We start from the raw sequence: 18956 nt of genomic DNA, 5'->3' as shown, positions 1-18956 counted from the left end.
TTTTTGAAATGAGGCAGTCCCATCCCACCTTTTGGTTTAGTCCTTTGTAAGTATATCTTCTTGATTCTGTGGGTTTTCTTATTCCAAATATATTGGGTGACTATTTTATCTAAATAATAAAAAATAAAAAAACTTGTTGATGTAAGCTGGAATACATTGGAAGAGAAATAAAAATTTGGGCAAAATATTCATTTTCACTGTGTTAATATGGCCTGTTAAAGAAATAGGAAGATTGGTCCACTTCTTAAAAATGTGTTGGGTATGTTCGTACAGCCTCAGAAAATTCTCTTTAAAAAGCGTAGAGAAACATTTTGTTATAGTGATCCCTAGTTTGTTACATTAAAAGGGAGAGAGGAAAGTGTTTCCAGTTGGGCCTTGGGGTTGATCGGAAATATGATGCTCGTAGAAAAATGTATCTTATAACCTGAAATTTTCCCAAATTCATCTAAGATTGACATAATGGTTGGTACAGATTTTAAAGGGTTGGAGATGTATACTAACAAGTCATCAGCATATAATGATACTTTGTGTTCTTTTCCCCCTCTCATTATCCCGCTATAGGTTGCAGATGTACGTAGAGAAATTGCTAAGGGTTCTATGGCTAATGCAAATAGAAGGGGTGAAAGAGGGCAACCCTATCTTCTAGAGCGACTTAATTGAAAATAACTAGAATTGTTACTGTTTGTTTGTATAGAAGCTTAAGGGTGGACATATAGTAGTTTAATTTGTAAAATGAAATTAGGACCAAATCCAAATTTTGCCAGAGTGGTAAAGCGATCATTCCACTCAACCCTGTCAAAGGCCTTTTCTGCATCCATAGAAATAAGTATCTCGGGCTGACTGGGGTCGGGATTTGGTGTATAGATAATATTTAACCCTTGTGCGTCAATAAAAAAAAAAAGTTACTCAGAGGTCCTTAGAGGACAAAAATGTCAGTGTCAAAAAACTGCCATATTAATATTATATATTAATATTATTTTCCACTTTCAATGAGTTAATTTTTTAATCAACATCAGTCCTGATCATAACTACCAAATATTCATTCATTTTCAGGATTTTAACCCTTTAAATGGCCGTTTGTTTACATAATGCCACTGTTGTTTTGTATACACACACACACACACACAATTTTAGCTGCATCATTTATTCAGTTGGCCTGCAGTGCTCTATAGTACAGCTAACAGAAAATAGGGGAAAAAGCATGTATTTGCTCCATTGGCTAAACATGACAAAAATGGCGCCATCTGGTGGAAAATATCAATCTTTTTCATTTTGAAGCCAAGGCTCCAGAATGAAAGCAGAATATCATATAATTCATGATTTTATGCTTTAATGGCACTGGGATCAAATATTGCCAGTTTTAATGGGTTTCAATGGGGACATTTTTGTTCTGAAGGTCCTGAGTGTAACTATTTTGTTTACACATAAATACTCTCTCTCACACACACACACACACACAAACACACACATACATCCTTATTTTTCCAATAACATGTTAGAAACAGTTCAAGCCACGATACTAGTTCTAAAGTGATGTTTTTAAGAGGCTTGGATGCATCATTTGGTTTGAACCAGCAACGGCAGATTCTGATCCATGGCATAAGAAAGTAGTTCCATGTACAAAAGCGTTTTTTATGACCGTACTCAGTTTTTCCTAATTTTTAAAAATGTACTTGTTCATTGAACTGTTGTATATAAGCAATATCACACTTGCCATCGTGCTATATGGCCCAAAATCAGCACTGCTGTGATTGCCTACAGCACTCAGCCTGCTGCCGAATCACAGCAGTGCTGATGTAGGGACATATCGCACTCTTGCTCGTGTGATATTGCTTAAATAGTAAGCGGTTGTTCCAAAAATCCTTATCTTCCATGTTTATGGATGGAATATTAAGTGTTTAAAAAAACTGCTCCATACAAGATGGGTTATTAGTAGATTCTGAGGAATATAATTTGATATAAAAAGATTTTTAAATATCATTTATTTCTTGTGGGTCAGACGTAATTTGTACAATCTTTTTCCTAATTTCCGCTATCAGTCTTCATGCCGCCACTTCTTTAATTTGCCGAGCAAGGAGTTTACCAGCTCTTTCTCCATGTTCATAGTATGTAGCTCTCGCCTGAGTCAGAAGACCAGTTGTCTCTGAGGTAGAAAGTAGCTGAAAGTCCGACTGGAGAGAGAGCCTCTTCTTATGCAATTCTGGTGAGGGAGAGGCTGCATACTCATAATCTAATTCTAGTATTCTATCAGTTAGTTTCTTTTTTTTTTTTTTTTTTTGTTCATTGCATTGTTTCTTAATTGAGACACTATGAGAGATAATTAAATTAAATGCCTCCCACAGTGTAGATTTGGAAACGTCTGTCGTATTATTTGTCTGCAAATATAACACTATTTGAGTTTTGATTTGTTCTACAAATGCCTTATCTGTCAGTAAATTATTTTCAAATCTCCACTTAATTTTATCATATTTGTTTTCAAATAATATCTGAAGAACTATGGGGCTATGATCTGATAGCCTCATAGTCTCAATGTGCAACCGCTGGCAAAAGTTTGTAATCTATTAAAAAAAAAAAAAAAAAAAAAAAAAAACTATCCTAGAGTAAGAGTGATGGACTGGTGAGAAAAAGGAATATTTTCGTTGATTTGGGAAGGCAAATCTCCATGGGTCTATTATTTTAAAGGTTTTCAGAAATGTTTGTAGCAATCTGGCTGATTTAGATAAAGGCAGTGTTCTGTTTGAAGAGCTATCCATGGATGGGTCTAATACAAAGTTGAAATATGGTTGCAGAAAATTGTATATTTTTCTTTATGAGCATAGCTGTACCTCTAGATTTAAAATTAAAATCTGAATGGAAGATTTGTTCCACCCACCTTCCCCTAAACCGATCCTGGTATTTGTTCTTTATATGTGTCTCTTGTAAAAAGGCAATTTCTGCTCCTAGTCTCCCAAGATGAGCTATTACATTACCCTGCTTTATAGCCCCATTAAGCCCTTTACAGTTCCATGAGATAAACTGAACTGAATTTTTTTACAGCATTTACTTTCCTGTTAGCCATGGCCAGAGACTCGAGAAATTACAGTGAAGAGCAGATCTTAAAAAAAAAGTGCCAAAGCTTGCTTTTCCTGAACAAATAGAGAAAACCATTTCTGACAGTCATACATTCAAAAAGGTGAGTAACAACACTTGACTTACCACTTAGCTCCTTTCTAAAAACATAAAAAGTTTGCTCTTTAGACCTATTTATACTCATGTATTTCTTTTGTTTAACTTTAACGTAATTCAGTGCTTGAGTTACAGTTCTTTTCATGATGATCTCGACTAATATGAACTTAGTCAATGAATAATAAGAATCTAGAAATCAATTTTCTTTGTGTTTATGTTATAAGAGTCCTTGCATAAATGCTGAAAATGAAATCAGACATCACGTCTCAATTTAACAGTTAGTCTAGGTGTTTTTAAACCTGATCACTCAGTTTAGACAATACAGTTCAGCGATCTAGGTTTGAGTTTTCTTCTCGATACATTTTTCAGCTTTTCGAGAGTGTTCGAACTTGTACCTGAATCCATCTATGGTGATTGTCAGTTTGGCTGGATAGAACAAACTGTAGTTTATCCCGGCGACTCATAGCTTGGATTTCACTGGGTTGAACACTGCATGTAGTTTGCCAACATCTGGACTCACGACAGGAAGATGTGCACGAGGGATACATTGTAGTAGAGATGGCCTTTATTTCTGGATATTTTCAGGATTTTTCTGTCATAGTAGTAATGAAAACGGCCTCTCTCCCGGTTTCGGCTTTGGCGTAGGAGTTCTGTGTGCACGATCAACAGTCATATGGGAATCTCCCAGCCTTCGGCTCCAAATAGCTCCAATAGGATGTCTAGGATTTAAAACCAATAATAATAATTGAAAAATAAACCATGTCCTATAGATATTTTAACACAAATCTCATCAATTTTTATTTCATAAGATGGCTACAACTCTGATCGTCAGGGACATAATTTGATGTTCCATTATCTTTTCAGAGTTTGGACATGAACTTTATTACCACCTGCTGGTGGAATCTCCAAACTGCAAAAGTAGGAACTGAATTTAGACTTTGCACTGAAAACAGACGTCCTTTTGTATCGTCTTAGCGCAATGAACTATTTCTCAGGAAAATAGTAAATTGCACTTTGCGCCACTTCTCTAACATACAACACCCCAACAGTTTGTGTGCATACAACCACAGATAGCGCAAACACAGTCCCTCCTATGCCCACTTGCGCTGGCACGAAACTGGTTGAAGTTAACTAATTTTTTTTTAACACATATTTTCCATTGTTCACAAAAATTTGATTAAGATCAGACAATTATTGGCAGACCCCACTACATAAGAACCATCAGTAGTGGATTTAAGCATGGGCAACATGTGCAGTTGCCCAGGGCGGCATCTTGCGGGGTGGTGGCATGAGGCACCCACACAGAACCCCCCCCCCCCAAGGATGTAGTATTAAAAATACTCGTTAGGAGCTCAAAGTGTCCAAGAGTCCTGTTGTACATCAAGGTTGTTCCATCAAACAGAAAGGTCAAAATCTTCAGAGTGCACTTGTGCAGACACTGGCTGAGTACATGAAACACAGGTTGCAAGTAAGCTGTTGACCTTTCTCTGCTTCCTCTAGGGATCAGAAACTTGTGTTCAAACTGAAAGAACATGTCTGAAGACATGTAGCTCTACTGCAGGGGCAGCCAGAGGTCCTTATTGAGATCACGATGAGTGTTCAAGAACTGTCAATACTGTAGAGTTATATTGCATTGTACAAACTCATAGATACTTCGGATGCACTCTAAGGAAGAGCTGTTTATCAAAGGTCATTTGTTTTGTATAAGTAAATACAAATAGCCAATGTTGCAATGTTGGAAGCATAGTGTTTTGATTCTGTTTGTTTTTCATATTTATTTATTTCCAGGGAGAAAGGATGGGCTTTTCTTAAAGGAAATGTAATTTTTAAGATGTTTCTTTAAGGTGGGTTACGTTAAATTACTCTTATGAAAGTAACAAACTGCATATTGAAAGAACAGACACAGACCATCTCCAATTAAGGCCAAATACATCCATCTCAGCTTTGTAAGATCAAATCAGCATGACGAATCCCAGCGAAAAGTCAAATCGGTTCAGAACTGCTCTGTTGGTTATACAAAGATATGCATTTCATATAGGGTATATTCTACCTATAGGTCAACTCTTATATCAGTTATTTAAATATTTCAGGGTATTCAGGAGAGCTGCAGCCAATTTAAATTAATCTCACTTAAAAACACAATACAACTGGGCTCTTGTGTGATGTCACTGCAGATGTCATAATGCTTCAAATCCAAACTACCTGTTGAGGTCATTTTAAATTAAATTAAAGCTCACTAAAACCACATGGGTGGATGGGAAATTGAAATAGGAAATCACTTTGTCAGAAGAAAGGAATGGACGTGCTGATATGGTTGGTGCACTGATACCATCTCAACGTCACTTGAACACCAAAGATTCTGTTCAAAGTCCCAGTGGCTGGATATGAAAACTCACTGGAATTGTATTAGGATAACTCAAACTTAATATTCGGTGAGTTTAGATGTATATAATTACCAATAAGGGGTTCAATAAAAAAATTAAAATAATTTGGTGGTGTGTGGTAAAAAAAAAGATGCTGAAAAGGTTTGCAACAACATGAGATGGAGTAAATGCTGAATTTTCCATGCCACATACCTCACAAACTTAGACAAATTCAGTGATTTGTATGTCTCTGTATGTGTAGTTTGAGTCACTGTGGATAAAAGGATCAGCTAAATGACAGTTTCAAGATCCACCAAAGATGCTTATTTATTTTTTCAGTTTATGGTGAAAGCAATAAATAATATTGTTTATAACACCAAAAGTGTTGAAAGGATGTCTTACGTCTTATATTCTGTATTCATCAGTCCAGTGTTGGTCAGAGTGGATGGAGTGCAAAGTAAAGAGAACAGAGATGTGGGATCATTCCTTGGCTTTAACAGCAGTGAAAAGCGGTGCACAGTGAAACAGACTATTTATTCATCAAGATAAAAAAAGGGCTGTTGAACTCATCTGAATTGACAGTTACGAACACAAATTTCACATGCAGTGCACAGACTTGCACACAAAAACACATGCAAACACACACAAGGGAATGCGTACTTGCATAAATACCCCACACACACAAATGCTTCTAATATCTCCCCAAATAATAGGGCTTTAGGGACCTTGTTATCCTGTGCTTTTCTTATCTGTAGTGCAGTAAGCAAAGGTGTCTTCGCTGCTCAGCTATGAACCATTTCCCTGATGAAAAGATGACACGTCTGTCTGATGTCACGTCAACACAAAAACACACTGCTGTAAGAAACCGGAGATATATCCCAGTAATTGGCAGATGATATAATAAGGCACCGCAACTAACATTTCTCCTTCCATAATCACTTTTACCTGTTACAATTCTTGGAGAAAATGACTGCACAATTTCTTACTGTAATGGAAGAAGATGACAATGTGTTGTTGTGTTGTGTGTAGCCAGACCTTTGACTTTTGGCATAATGTCTGATCCACATTACAGATTATTCTGGCCAAGAACTGCTCACTTAGACAGGAAGGGGGTGTCTAACTGACATGTAATGTGACCGACCACAGTTCACTTCTTTTATATAATTTTTAGGTAAAAATTAAGGGGTAAATCTGATAATCTTGAAAAAAAAATAGGAATTTATAGGGTTGTTCAAGGATATCACATTTCATTTCTACTGAGTGTCTCAAACAAAACTCTTGAATATCTTTATTCAAATCTATAAAGCAGTTACAAGCTACACAGAATGTTGTTGTCGGCCAATTTCTGCATGATGTTTGTGTAATGGGTGAAACTGCACCAATGAGACCAGACGAAAGGACTTTTGGTGGTAAAAGCTTCATTGCAGACTGTAAAAATGACCTTCAAAAAACATTTCCCACTGATGACTACAACTCAGAATCTTAAGAGGGCAAAACAAGCACATAGCTTTCACTGTGAAGACAAAGGAAAGCTGTAAAGTGAAATTCAGCAGGAAAAAAGTTTATGCATTGGTGAATCTCACTGAAACATTTCCAGGTCACATTTCACCCCAAACAAAAGTGGTAACACTTAACAATAAGGTTCCATTCGTTAATATTAATTAATGCATTAGGAATCACGAACTTACAATGAACAATATATTTTTACAGCATTTATTACTCTGTGTTAATGTTAAGTTTACAAAAAATTAATTGTTAGTTAATGTTAGTTAATAGTGCATTAACTAATGTTAACATTTACAACTTTTGGTTTATAAGTATATGTTGAAATTAACATTAACCAAGATTAATAAATGATGTAAAGTATTGTTCACTGTTCATGTTAACTAATGTAGATAACTAAAGTTAACAAATGTAATCTTATTGTAAAGTGTTACCAAAAAGGTAGCTGAAGCCTATTTTTGCATCGTGACATTATTTTCAAGACAAATAGGCCTAATCAATTCCCACAAACCCAAAAAATTCTTATTATCGTAAAGCTTCCGGCAGCATAAAAGTAATCCATATGACTCTAGTGGTTTAATATATATCTTCTGAAGTGATGCAATCACTTTGGGTGAGAAACAGATCAATATTTCAATCCTTTTTTACTATAAATCTACACTTTCAGAATGTGAAAGAATTTGAAAGTGGAGATTGACAGTATGTGAGGGAAGGAGGTCACTGGGACAGGAAGGTTCAGGTCTCAGGTGAGCTTTTAATCACAAACTTAAGGGTAACACAGTCACAACTGGCACAGTAACTTCTTCAGCTTCACAAACTCTTTAGCATCACAGGCTCCTAGTCACAGCCTCTTAATCATCACAAAGTCTTTATCACAACTCTTTAGCATCACAAACTCAGTAGCTTCGCCGTGAGACTCTCGTGCCAGACTCTCTCTCTCTCTCTCTCTTCTGGCGGTGGGGTGGCTGTTTATATGCCGCTCTCCCCAAGCTCACTGGAATTAGAGACTGGTGTTAGACATAATTTAGCTCAGGTGTAAGTGCCCTTACCACTTTCTCTCTCTCCAGATGGGCGCTCGACCACGCCCCCGCAGCCACATAGTAAAAAAGGGCTTGATTGATCTGTTTTTCACCCACACCTATTATATCGCTGGAGTCATATGGATTACTTTTATGCTGCCTTCATGTGATTTTTGGAGCTTGAAAGGTCTGGTCACCATTCACTTGCATTGCACAGAACTACAGAGCTGTAATATTCTTCTAAAAATATTTGTTTGTCTTCTGCAGAAGAAAGTCAGTCAGACACATGGGATGGCATGTGGATAATGAAAGAATTTTCATTTTTGGGTGAACTATCCCTTTAAAGTATATATATTCTATTTGTTTGCATTACAAAATGAGAATTGGTAGGAAAATTTAGTTAATTGTTATAAAAATGAAGTCACAAAACAAAAACAAAAAAATGAAAATATTTAAGAAAAATTCATTCATATTACTTTCTTTTCATTTTGGGGTGAAATATGACCCGGGCATGGCAGGTTCCAAGAAATTCACCAGCATATAAAACACTACGAAAAAATATAAATAGATTAGTAATGGTATGTGCTTATGTATATCAAAGGTCTTTTTTTTTTTTTATTTTTTTTTGTCCACCTTAAAACAACCTTAAATCAGAATATCATAAAATTATGGAGAGCGACATAATGTGTTCACAAGTAATCAGAATTCTAAGGCTTTGAGTTCATTAACTCCAGGATGTGTCCAAATCTGATAGTCCTAATCTGTCTTTTCACACAATCTGATTAAGTGTGCAAATCTCAAATACATTGCAGGACATGAAAAGCAACCCTAGATAGCCCACAGGCAAGTCCAAAACCAAAATCTCACACAAATGTTCATCCACACATCTCTCAGTGATAGTTATGAACAGGGACTAATAACGGTTCAAGGAACGAAAACGAAAAACAAAAATGTTATACAAAAAAAAACATAATTTTTAAATGCTGGTAACTTTTTTGTTCTGATAATTTTTTCATGAAACTAAAGGCCAAAGGGTTTATCACAGTAAATTTTTGGAACTACACCACTTCATGTTGCCCAAAAACATGAAACGTACTTTGATCCTGAAGGAAACTGCTGCATCACACATTTCTTTGTCTAATTGCCCACTGTGGATGTCACATTCTCTGAATGAAGACCTGTAGAACTATGTATAAATAGTACATATACATGCACGGCTAATCCAGACACAAGGAAAACATTATTACAGGTAAAGATTACATTTCTCAGTTGTTTCCAAGTCTTCGTTATAGTATAATAATTAATTATAGTATAATAATTCAATTTTTTCTAAATTATTGTGAAATATGATGCATTAATACAGATTTGATGCTGCCGGGTTTTAACTCGGAAGCAAATCTGTAAATAAAACTATCCTTAAAGCTACACTGTGTAACTTTTTTTGTTAAAAAATAACAGAATGATATTATTGAGAGAGTGCAACAAAAATCCATCTTCCAAACCATGTATTTACTTCACCAAAATACACTTTGATAAACCTATAATAATAATATTATACTATAAATATTTTAGAGATGTCGTGATGGATTTCGCGGGAAATATACGTTATTCACCCGTGCATATTTACGTCATCTCTATACACAGAGAAAATAAGATCCGGCTACTGTAGCACACATGTGGGAGTAGCTAAAGCTGAAAGTTTGTTGTCACAACAAATGAGGAAAAAATGATCATGGATCATTCAAAATGGCAAACCTCCAGGGAATCACTTTGTAAAAACAAAGAAACCCTGAACAGAGCAGAGTCTACAAGCAAAAAGTGAAAGTGACAAAGTCAGTAATAAAACCCGAATCAACATAGGCTTGGCTTTTCAGAAGTGGTGACAACTCCGATATCTGAAAGGATTTAAAAGCGACCCAGGGATGTTTTTTTCTTACTCAACAAGTAAGATATTTTATTGATATGGTTTATGTATAGTTGTGTAATCACACACACACACACACACACACACACATTGGTGCAGCTATCATTATGAGGACTCTCCATAGACATAATGATTTTTATACTGTAAGAACTATAGATTCTATCCCCTAACCCTACCCCTAAACCTAACCCTCACAATAAATCAATAAAACATTGTTTAGTATGTTTTTTAAGCGATTTGAATTATGGTGACACTAGAAATGTCCTCATAAACCACAATTACAGCATAATACCCTTGTAATTACCAGTTTGTAACCTAAAAAAAAAGTCCTCATAAACCACTTAAACCTGCCCACACACACGTCTGTGTGTGTGTGGTGAAATACAATAATTATACTGTAATCGGTGCAGAACTTTTCGCTTACTTGCACACGTGTGTATTTTTTCTTTACAACAGCAATAATTTATATAAATGAATCCCTTAGTCCTAGGCTTGCCAAGGACATGTGAGTCTTGAAATTATGTTCACCACTGGTTGGTAACAATGACAATCTATTAATTAGTTACTACCGTGGTCTATTAGGACAGAATATCCTGCAGTTATGAAAACTTTACAACATTTGACCTTATCAGACTAGCAATCGTTATGTCTAATGTTAACGAACGCTGCCTAACTTTTGTAACTTAATTTATTTCAAAACATCAATGTTTTCAATGAGTCAAAACAACAGCATAAGATATGGCACTTACCTGCTCATATAACAAGTTTTCGGATATCTGTCTTTTTCTTTCTTTCGTTATTTATTTGTCCATTCGCTCTGATAAGATGTCCTGTATTCATGTGTACACCGGTGACTTGAACCGCATTGATCCGCGCAGAGGAGCAGAGCCGAAGCACAACCAAAATAATGTCCTTCAGCAAGAAGCATGCAGTTTAATTTTTTTACCGCTAGAGGGACAAAAGTTACATAGTGTAGCTTTAACTGTTAATTAACTTCTTGTTATGATTTCTATGCCGATAAATCCACCACACTGAAAAAAAATCAACAAAAAAATTTTCACAAATATTTTCGCTTATTTTGGAAAGGCAAGTGACTTATTTTGGGCTTGTTTTTCCAGACCAGGTTGCTTGTTTCTCTTGTGAGATCTGGCGACACTGCAATTGGTGTTTCACCCACCCCTTTGCCAGAGAACTCTCATTTTTAAAAGAACGTTATTAACCGCTCTTTTATTTTGTTCTAATCGGTAACCTTTTTGAAAGGAGGCTGCGGAACTTCTGAAACGGATCGAAAAATAAATTTTTTGCTCAGAACGATCCGAAATGAAAAACATTTAGTTTTTAGTCCCTGGTTATGAATGGGGTTTGCACTGCAGCAGTGGTCAGGGCATTAGCTGTGTCCCTGACTGCAGTTTTATCTCTTGCTGCAGCTCTGTGCAGGAGATTCAGCATGGACTGAGCTACTGATAACCTGCAGCAGACAGATCAGGTCTCACTGGACCTTCTGGATTAAAACCCTGTATGAAACTTCTCTAATCACAATGTCCAGCCACTTAACAAAATGCTCTAAACTAAGGAACATATATAGTATACCATATAAGGTTCAAAAGTCTTGACTCCACTTGTTAAAATGCTTCTTTTTTGCATTTTTTCATTCTAAACTATATTAACAGCATATCAGTTTGAGTTAAAAGTTTAATTAAAAAAAACAAAAAAAAAAAAAAACAAAACAAAACATGAATTTTGGAATTTCTTAGTATTTGGTATGTCCCCATTTGCATTAATAACAGCATGCACCTGAGCTGGCATGAACTCCACAAATTTGTGCAAATCCTGATGATCCATGTAATCCCAGCATGATTTGAGAATGTTCCAAAGATCATCTTGTGTTTTTCAATTGAAGCAAAGAAATTCAATCTTTTGTGCAAAGGGGTTAACATGGCCAGTGTCAAAAATTTGCTTATTTGATTAGTAACCTAGTAATAGTGCAGACTACCCAATTAATTTAACATCATAATGTTTCTTTAAAATAATAAACTGGTTTATTTCCAGATTTAAATTAGTTTTTGAATCCAAGATTTTCAATGTGGACACTAAGGGGTCAAACATGCAAGATCCCTTTCAAGAGTCAAACCCCTCCATTCTTGGAGCAGATCTGTGCCAGCTAGCTTTAATGGATTCGCTAAACGCTGAGCTTTGAGCATCTGGCCAGTTTTAGGCAGCTCATTATTCAGAAATCAATAGCGGAGAGAGGAGAAAAGTCTATGGGTTTTGTAACAACCCAACCTCATATCCGATTGTTTCAGAGCAAAATAAAAAAATACATATTACTAATAAAAAAAAATAAAAAAATAAAAAAACAATCTGCAGGGGCATCACAAAGCAGGACATCATTTCCTGAAATTACGGTCCGCCTTAAAAAAATTTTTTTTAGTTATCAAAAATACCCAGCCTAACAGCATGTGAGTAATAAGCACTTTGATTTCCATTTGTTGAAGAGGAAGTGTCTGCCGCATTTCTCTAATCAGCAGATGATTTTAATTTGTCTCAGCCCTCCTGCAGTCTTCACGACTAATACTCTGTTTCCCTGCCTTCCAAATGCTGTCATACATAAATAATCACAGCAGTTTTAGCACAATGACATCAGCCATCTAGGGGAAAACAACACTTCACATTGCTTTGTGACTTTGAGCAAGAGAAATAAGAAATAAATAAATAAGAGTGTGGGAACTTCATAAGTAATAATTGTGTCTGCTGATATAGCATTGCATTGCTTATTTCCACATTGTCTGCACTAAGGCCACATCCACACTAATACATTTTTGTTTGAAAATGCATCTTTTTCTCTAAGTTTGGCCTTCCATCCACACTGAGATGGTGTTTTTGACAGCAAAAACGCAGCTGTTTGAAAATGCTCTCCCAAGTGGATGAATTTGAAAGTGCTGTCTTTGTGTTATAGTGTGGACAGGGGAAACTGAGGTATCTGAAAACTATGTCATATTTGTTGTCATGTGATGCAGTGTGATCTATTCAGCCCAAAACAATCAAGATGGTGGCCCATGTTGTTGCGCCGTTGTTGTGCCTCATATTCACTCTGATAGCGTTGTTAAAGATACATTTTATTTTGTTCAACCTTCAAAATTGCATTCCTTCAAAGGCGACAGGAAGTTTACTCGGAATTGCCGTCCATCAACGTAACACGAGGACAATTGCGTTTCAGACCGTCCATTGAATGGCGATTTGTTTTGCATGCACAGTAAGGGGATTAAGAGTTTTCATACATTTCAGTGTGGTTGAGCAACTTTTGGAAAAAATGGCAGTATAGACGGAGAGTGTTTCGAATATGAAAACACCATTTTCAGATGTATCCAGATTAATGTGGACGTAGCCTGAATTAGAATCCATATCACTAAAGAAATTATGCAAATCAGGTAATGCCACAAACACACCAAAAATTTACACAATTTTTTGGTGCAATTCCCAATCCTGTGAGTTGGTTTTGAGTGCTAAATCGTGGAGGATGCAGCAGACCACTGTGATCTAGCATACTTTACTGGGACTGTACAGCATCAGTCCACCACTGCGATCCAGGGACATGAATTGGCTCTTTAAAATGAGGAAAATGCATATGACCTCGGTCAGTTATGACACTCTTTTCCATTATTTGATCATCCTTTGATAAATTACTGCTGTCATGATCACTAGAAAATGCACACAAACATTTCTGTTTTTGTAAACTTTCATTTACCACCCGCTTTCCTTGGGCGGTAATAGCGCAACTGGCAATAGTGCCAGGCAAATAGTTCTGAGCATTTGGAATAAGGAACAATCTTTAATAAGCCAAATTTACATAGAAAGGATCCATGTTTGTGCTGAAATAAAGCCACTAAACGCAACTATTTAGTGAATTCACCCCAGTGTGTTTATGAGTCAGACACATCTATGTGACAGCATTTTCGACAGTGAGCTGGGCTCTCCAGGGACAAACCTCCTAAAAAAGATCGTACAACATGTCATTAAAAACAGCTCACAGGTGTAAGCAATAGTCCTTGCAAGATATCTGCTTCGGATGTCATTCTTGTTACTTATGGTAAGTTCCACCCCAAATTACATACAGTATAAACCTGGGCTTCATTGGAGTTTGACTGGCAGCCCAGCTTCCCAAACGAGTAGACACAGATTTTCACAGACAGCTCATCAGGAAAAGCCAACATCTGAACAGTAAGAACATTTATTGCACTGATGCCCATCTGCCCAAAAAGGGGATAATTAGACAAGCTTAAGTATAAAAGCATAAGCCTAAATGTAATTTAGCAATAACAGATGTACAGTAATTACATAGCTCCACTTAAACAACTGCTAAACTGGGGCTGAATTTGCTTAGGACCACCATATGCTCAGAAACTGCCCTGCATTTTATCATATTGTGGCAACAGACAATGCAAAAATGGCTTTTAAAGTCTAAATATTGTTTGTTTTATTTCCATATCATAGAACATAACCCTATTATTGGCCTACTTCCTTCTGCTCTGTTTGTAAATGTTGGTCTATATACTCTTGTGTCCGATGGATGCTTTTGGACCATCTCACTTCGGTTGTGTTGAATCTCACGTAAGCACTGTGATTTTAAGACACTGTATAAAGTTAAATGATGTTTAAAACTTTGCAAAACACATCTCATTCTGTTGTGTTCTGTCCAGCTATCTTTGAGCGCAAAAGCGCTGTCTGTCTGTGGAAGGCTGAGCTTTCTCTTGCTCTCGTTGTTTTGACGAGGCATGTTGCCTTTACAGCTGGAGCGCTGACTAAATTATTGTGTTAAATCAGCAGCCCTAATTAAAACAACACAAATCATCACATAACTTTATTTTTTAATTTTTGTTTTCATTTTTTTAGCATTTATGTTTAAGTTAGTAGTGACAGACAAGAAAGAATTTTGAAATAACAGTACATGGTAGAAGTAGAGGCAATGCTTTGCACTCGAATATGAGATGACAGACTTAAAGGTTGATCCTGGACAGCAGACAGCTGCCATTATTACAACATGCCATTATTAGACAATATCAGACATATTTAGGCTGTTTTGACAGATAGGCAGAAAGAAGCCAGACAGACAACAAATATGAATATCTACCACAGATATAAAAGTAAATGTAAGGTTTTATAAACTATATAGACTTATAGACTTTTTTATTTTAAAGAAATTAATCTAAAAGGGAAGTTAGCTAAACTCTTACAAAAACGTATTTTAATATCATCAGATGGTGCTTTGATATATACCATGGTACTGAAATATTACCACACACTGTGGTATTTACATGGTTCTCCAAGGTACCTCAAAGAATACCATGGCATTACCATGGTACATGTCCAAAAACATGTAATTGCTATGGTGCATGTTCAATACAAATATTTTTTTACAATGAAACCATGTCCAAAAAACATGGTAATACCATGGCACTTTTTTAGTGTAAGCAGAAATTATTTTATTATTTTATGTGTCACTTTACTAAGCTCAAACACAAGGATAACAAAAGATAAATAAAAATAAGTAAGCTGTTCTACCAATTTTGCTCTTTGTATCCAAGAAACTTTAGAAGAAGTTAGAGCTATGAAGAACAAGACGTTCTTCCACAACTCCAAAATCCCTGGAAAAGACGCTCTGTCAAATTTTCTGAACTCATGCCACCAAGCAATTTATTACATCCCATTCTCAAACCCACCATGACCCAGTTTTCCTCAGTAAACACACACACAGAATAATCACAGGGGAATGAGTTGTTTTCAAATAATATTTTTGATTACTTTAAGACCAGGCAGATCTGTAATTGGTCCTATATCTGTTCTGCACATCAGGGGTTCAGCTGCCGTTAACGAAACAGTGTAAAAACTGTAGCTGAAATTACGCTAAATCAATCAGGAAGTGATAATGGAACATTTGCAAAAAAAGTGAAAAGAAGTCTAGTCTGATAGTTATTGTCCCAAAGAATTTATAGGTAGTGGTGCCCGACCAATATATCGGTCAGCCAATATTACCGGCCGATATTAGCCTTTCACCGATATATCGGTATCGGCATATATTTTACCGATATGCGCCGATATGAAAACTTTTTTCAGAACATATAATGCAGAAAACAATGCTTTAGAACTGGTGTCATGGCGTAGTTTGTCCAGCAGAGTGCACTCCGACTCCAGTGTTTACAGAGCTGAGCTGATGGTGGCTCTGCAGACAGGGCAGAGTTCAGCGGTGTCATCACGGTAAGTTGTTAACTAGTTTGTGAAATACATACTGGAAACTTAATAAACAATGACCCCATCATTTTCCCTTTTCAATATAACTTATATAATGTTACCCTTGTCCCCGACAACCATGTCACTCATGTCTGTTGCAGCTATAGTTTGTCAGTGCAGTCAGTAATGTAGCAGATTGAAAGGTAAACATCAGAGCATCTTTTTGCAGCTCAGCAGACAACGATGCGGTGGTGGATTGTGTCTGTTGAGTGTTGATTTCACGCTATGTTATTACCTAGTTGGTGAGACACAGTGCTGGAAAGTAAAATAAACAATATCTGTGACATTGAGCTTATGGCTAACTAGCTAATCACGTAGCTACTTTCATTGTTGTCAGCTGAGTGGAAGCTAATGTGTAAACATGTATTCAACAAACTGTTTTGGTCAGGATTCATAGTTTGGTACCTCCTTCAGCCGAACAATTCCAGTCGTTGCATTTATAAAATGTAATATTTAAAAGTCTGGTTTTCTACCATTGAAAGTTCCCCTGAACTTTTACAGCAGAATACATTGTAACACCCCTGCCACTGTTTATCTTGACTCGGCAGTATTAATATAGTCAGCATTTGACTGATACTAAACAGTACTGATGTTTATTTAGCTATTTATTTTATTTTTATTTATTCTTTATTTTAATGGTCAGCATTTGACTGATACTAAACAGTACTGATGTTTATTTAGCTATTTGTTTTATTTTTATTTATTCTTTATTTTAATGGTCAGCATTTGACTGATACTAAATAGTACAGATGTTTATTTAACTATTTATTTTATTTTGTTTATTCTTTATTTTAATGGTCAGCATTTGACTGACACTAAACATACAGTACTGATGTATATTTAGCTATTTATTTTATTTTTATTTATTCTTTATTTTAATGGTCAGCAATTGACATACTAAACACACAGTACTGATGTTTATTTAGTTATTTATTGTATTTTTATTTAAAATTTATTTCTTTATTTTCTCAGTGTTCATTTCTAGAATTTATTGACAATGTATAATAATAATGTCAAATATTTGTTTAAGAAAGCAGCCTTCTGAGTACCTTTGCATAGATATATTGGTGCAAAATCGGTGAAAAATCCATATAGAAAAGGTCTGTTTTCATTCCAGCTCAAAAATGTAATATATCGGCCACCATATCGGTAATCGGTGAAGTTTCCCTCTCTAAAATCGGTATCGGTCTCAAAAATCCCATATTGGTCAGGCTCTAATAGGTAGGGTGGGGTTTAACATCTCATACAAAAGACAGTGCTTTTTTACAGTATAGTTTACCTGTCACTATATAGGGTGTTAGAACCCACACAGACTGCAGGTTGAGCACCCCATGCTGGCCTCACTAACACCTCTTCCAGCATCAAGCTTAGTTTTCCCCAGTAGGTCTCCCATCCAGGTACTGATCAAGCTCAACCCTGCTTAGCTTCAATGTTTAACCAATGTAGAACACCAGGGTGATATGACTGATGATCTCAATGTGCTTTAACAAAAACACCATTATCTTTTTTCAGTATCCCACACATATTTCTGCTGCTTTTAACTCTTAAATACCCAAAAAGCATGAACAAAAAGAATTAATAAAAACAACTTACTGAAAAAAGACACAAAGAGACACATGCAGAGGCAGTCTATCCCTGTGTTCCAAATGGTATAAATCATCCTCGGAAGGGCACTTCAAAAGGAGAACAATCATGATTGTCATGCTGTAAGATCACTTTAAACAGAATTTCTAATAAAAATGACCTAAAAAGGCAGGTTCTTAATAAAAGTTATCTTTGAGCCCCACACCTTTCAGCCCTCCAAAGCACTCACAGTGGAAGTTAATGTCTTCAAAGGGAAAAGGGCATTGGGATGATCACTTCTGAATGGAACACACCCTATGCTTATGAATACAGGAAGAGGTGGAACACTCTTAAAAAGGACAGTTCACTCAAAAATGAAAATTCTGTCATCCACTCACCCTCATGTAGGTTTAAAACAATATCAGGGTGAGAATGACAGAAATTTCCATTTTGGGTGAACTACAGTATACCTTTAAGATCCTAAGTTAAATAAAAGACTTAAAACAAAAGTGCCACAGTGCTGGGGGGCCTGGGTAGCTCAGCAAGTATTGACGCTGACTACCACCCCTGGAGTCGCAAGTTCAAATCCAGGGCGTGCTGAGTGACTCCAGCCAGGTCTCCTTAGCAACCAAATTGGCCCAGTTGCTAGGGAGGGTAGTCACATGGGGTAACATCCTCATGGTCATGATTAGGGTTCTCAATCTCAATGGGGCACATGGTAAGTTGTGTGTGGATCACAGAGGGTAGCATCAGCCTCCACATGCTGTGAGTCTCCACGGAGTCATGCACAGCAAGCCACGTGATAAGATGCACGGATTGACTGTCTCAGAGGCAACTGAGACTTGTCCTCCACCACCCAGATTGAGGTGAGTATCTACACCACCACAAGGACCTACTAAATAGTGAGAATTGGGCATTCCAAATTGGGAGAAAAAGGGGATAAACAAACAAACAAACAAAAAGAGTCACAGTGCTTACATTTTCAAAGGAATCAACCCACAAATGGCTTGTTTATGAATAGTTATCTCTGTTTATTATACTTACACACATCACCTTTAATGTATTGTAGTACAGCCTAGGCATCTCAAAGTAAATATTCTGCTGTTTAGTTCCACACAATCGCACATGCAAGCC

This window comes from Myxocyprinus asiaticus, chromosome 41, assembly GCF_019703515.2.
Source record: "Myxocyprinus asiaticus isolate MX2 ecotype Aquarium Trade chromosome 41, UBuf_Myxa_2, whole genome shotgun sequence".
NCBI classification, from domain to species: Eukaryota; Metazoa; Chordata; class Actinopteri; order Cypriniformes; family Catostomidae; genus Myxocyprinus; species Myxocyprinus asiaticus.
This window is presented reverse-complemented; position numbering follows the sequence as displayed.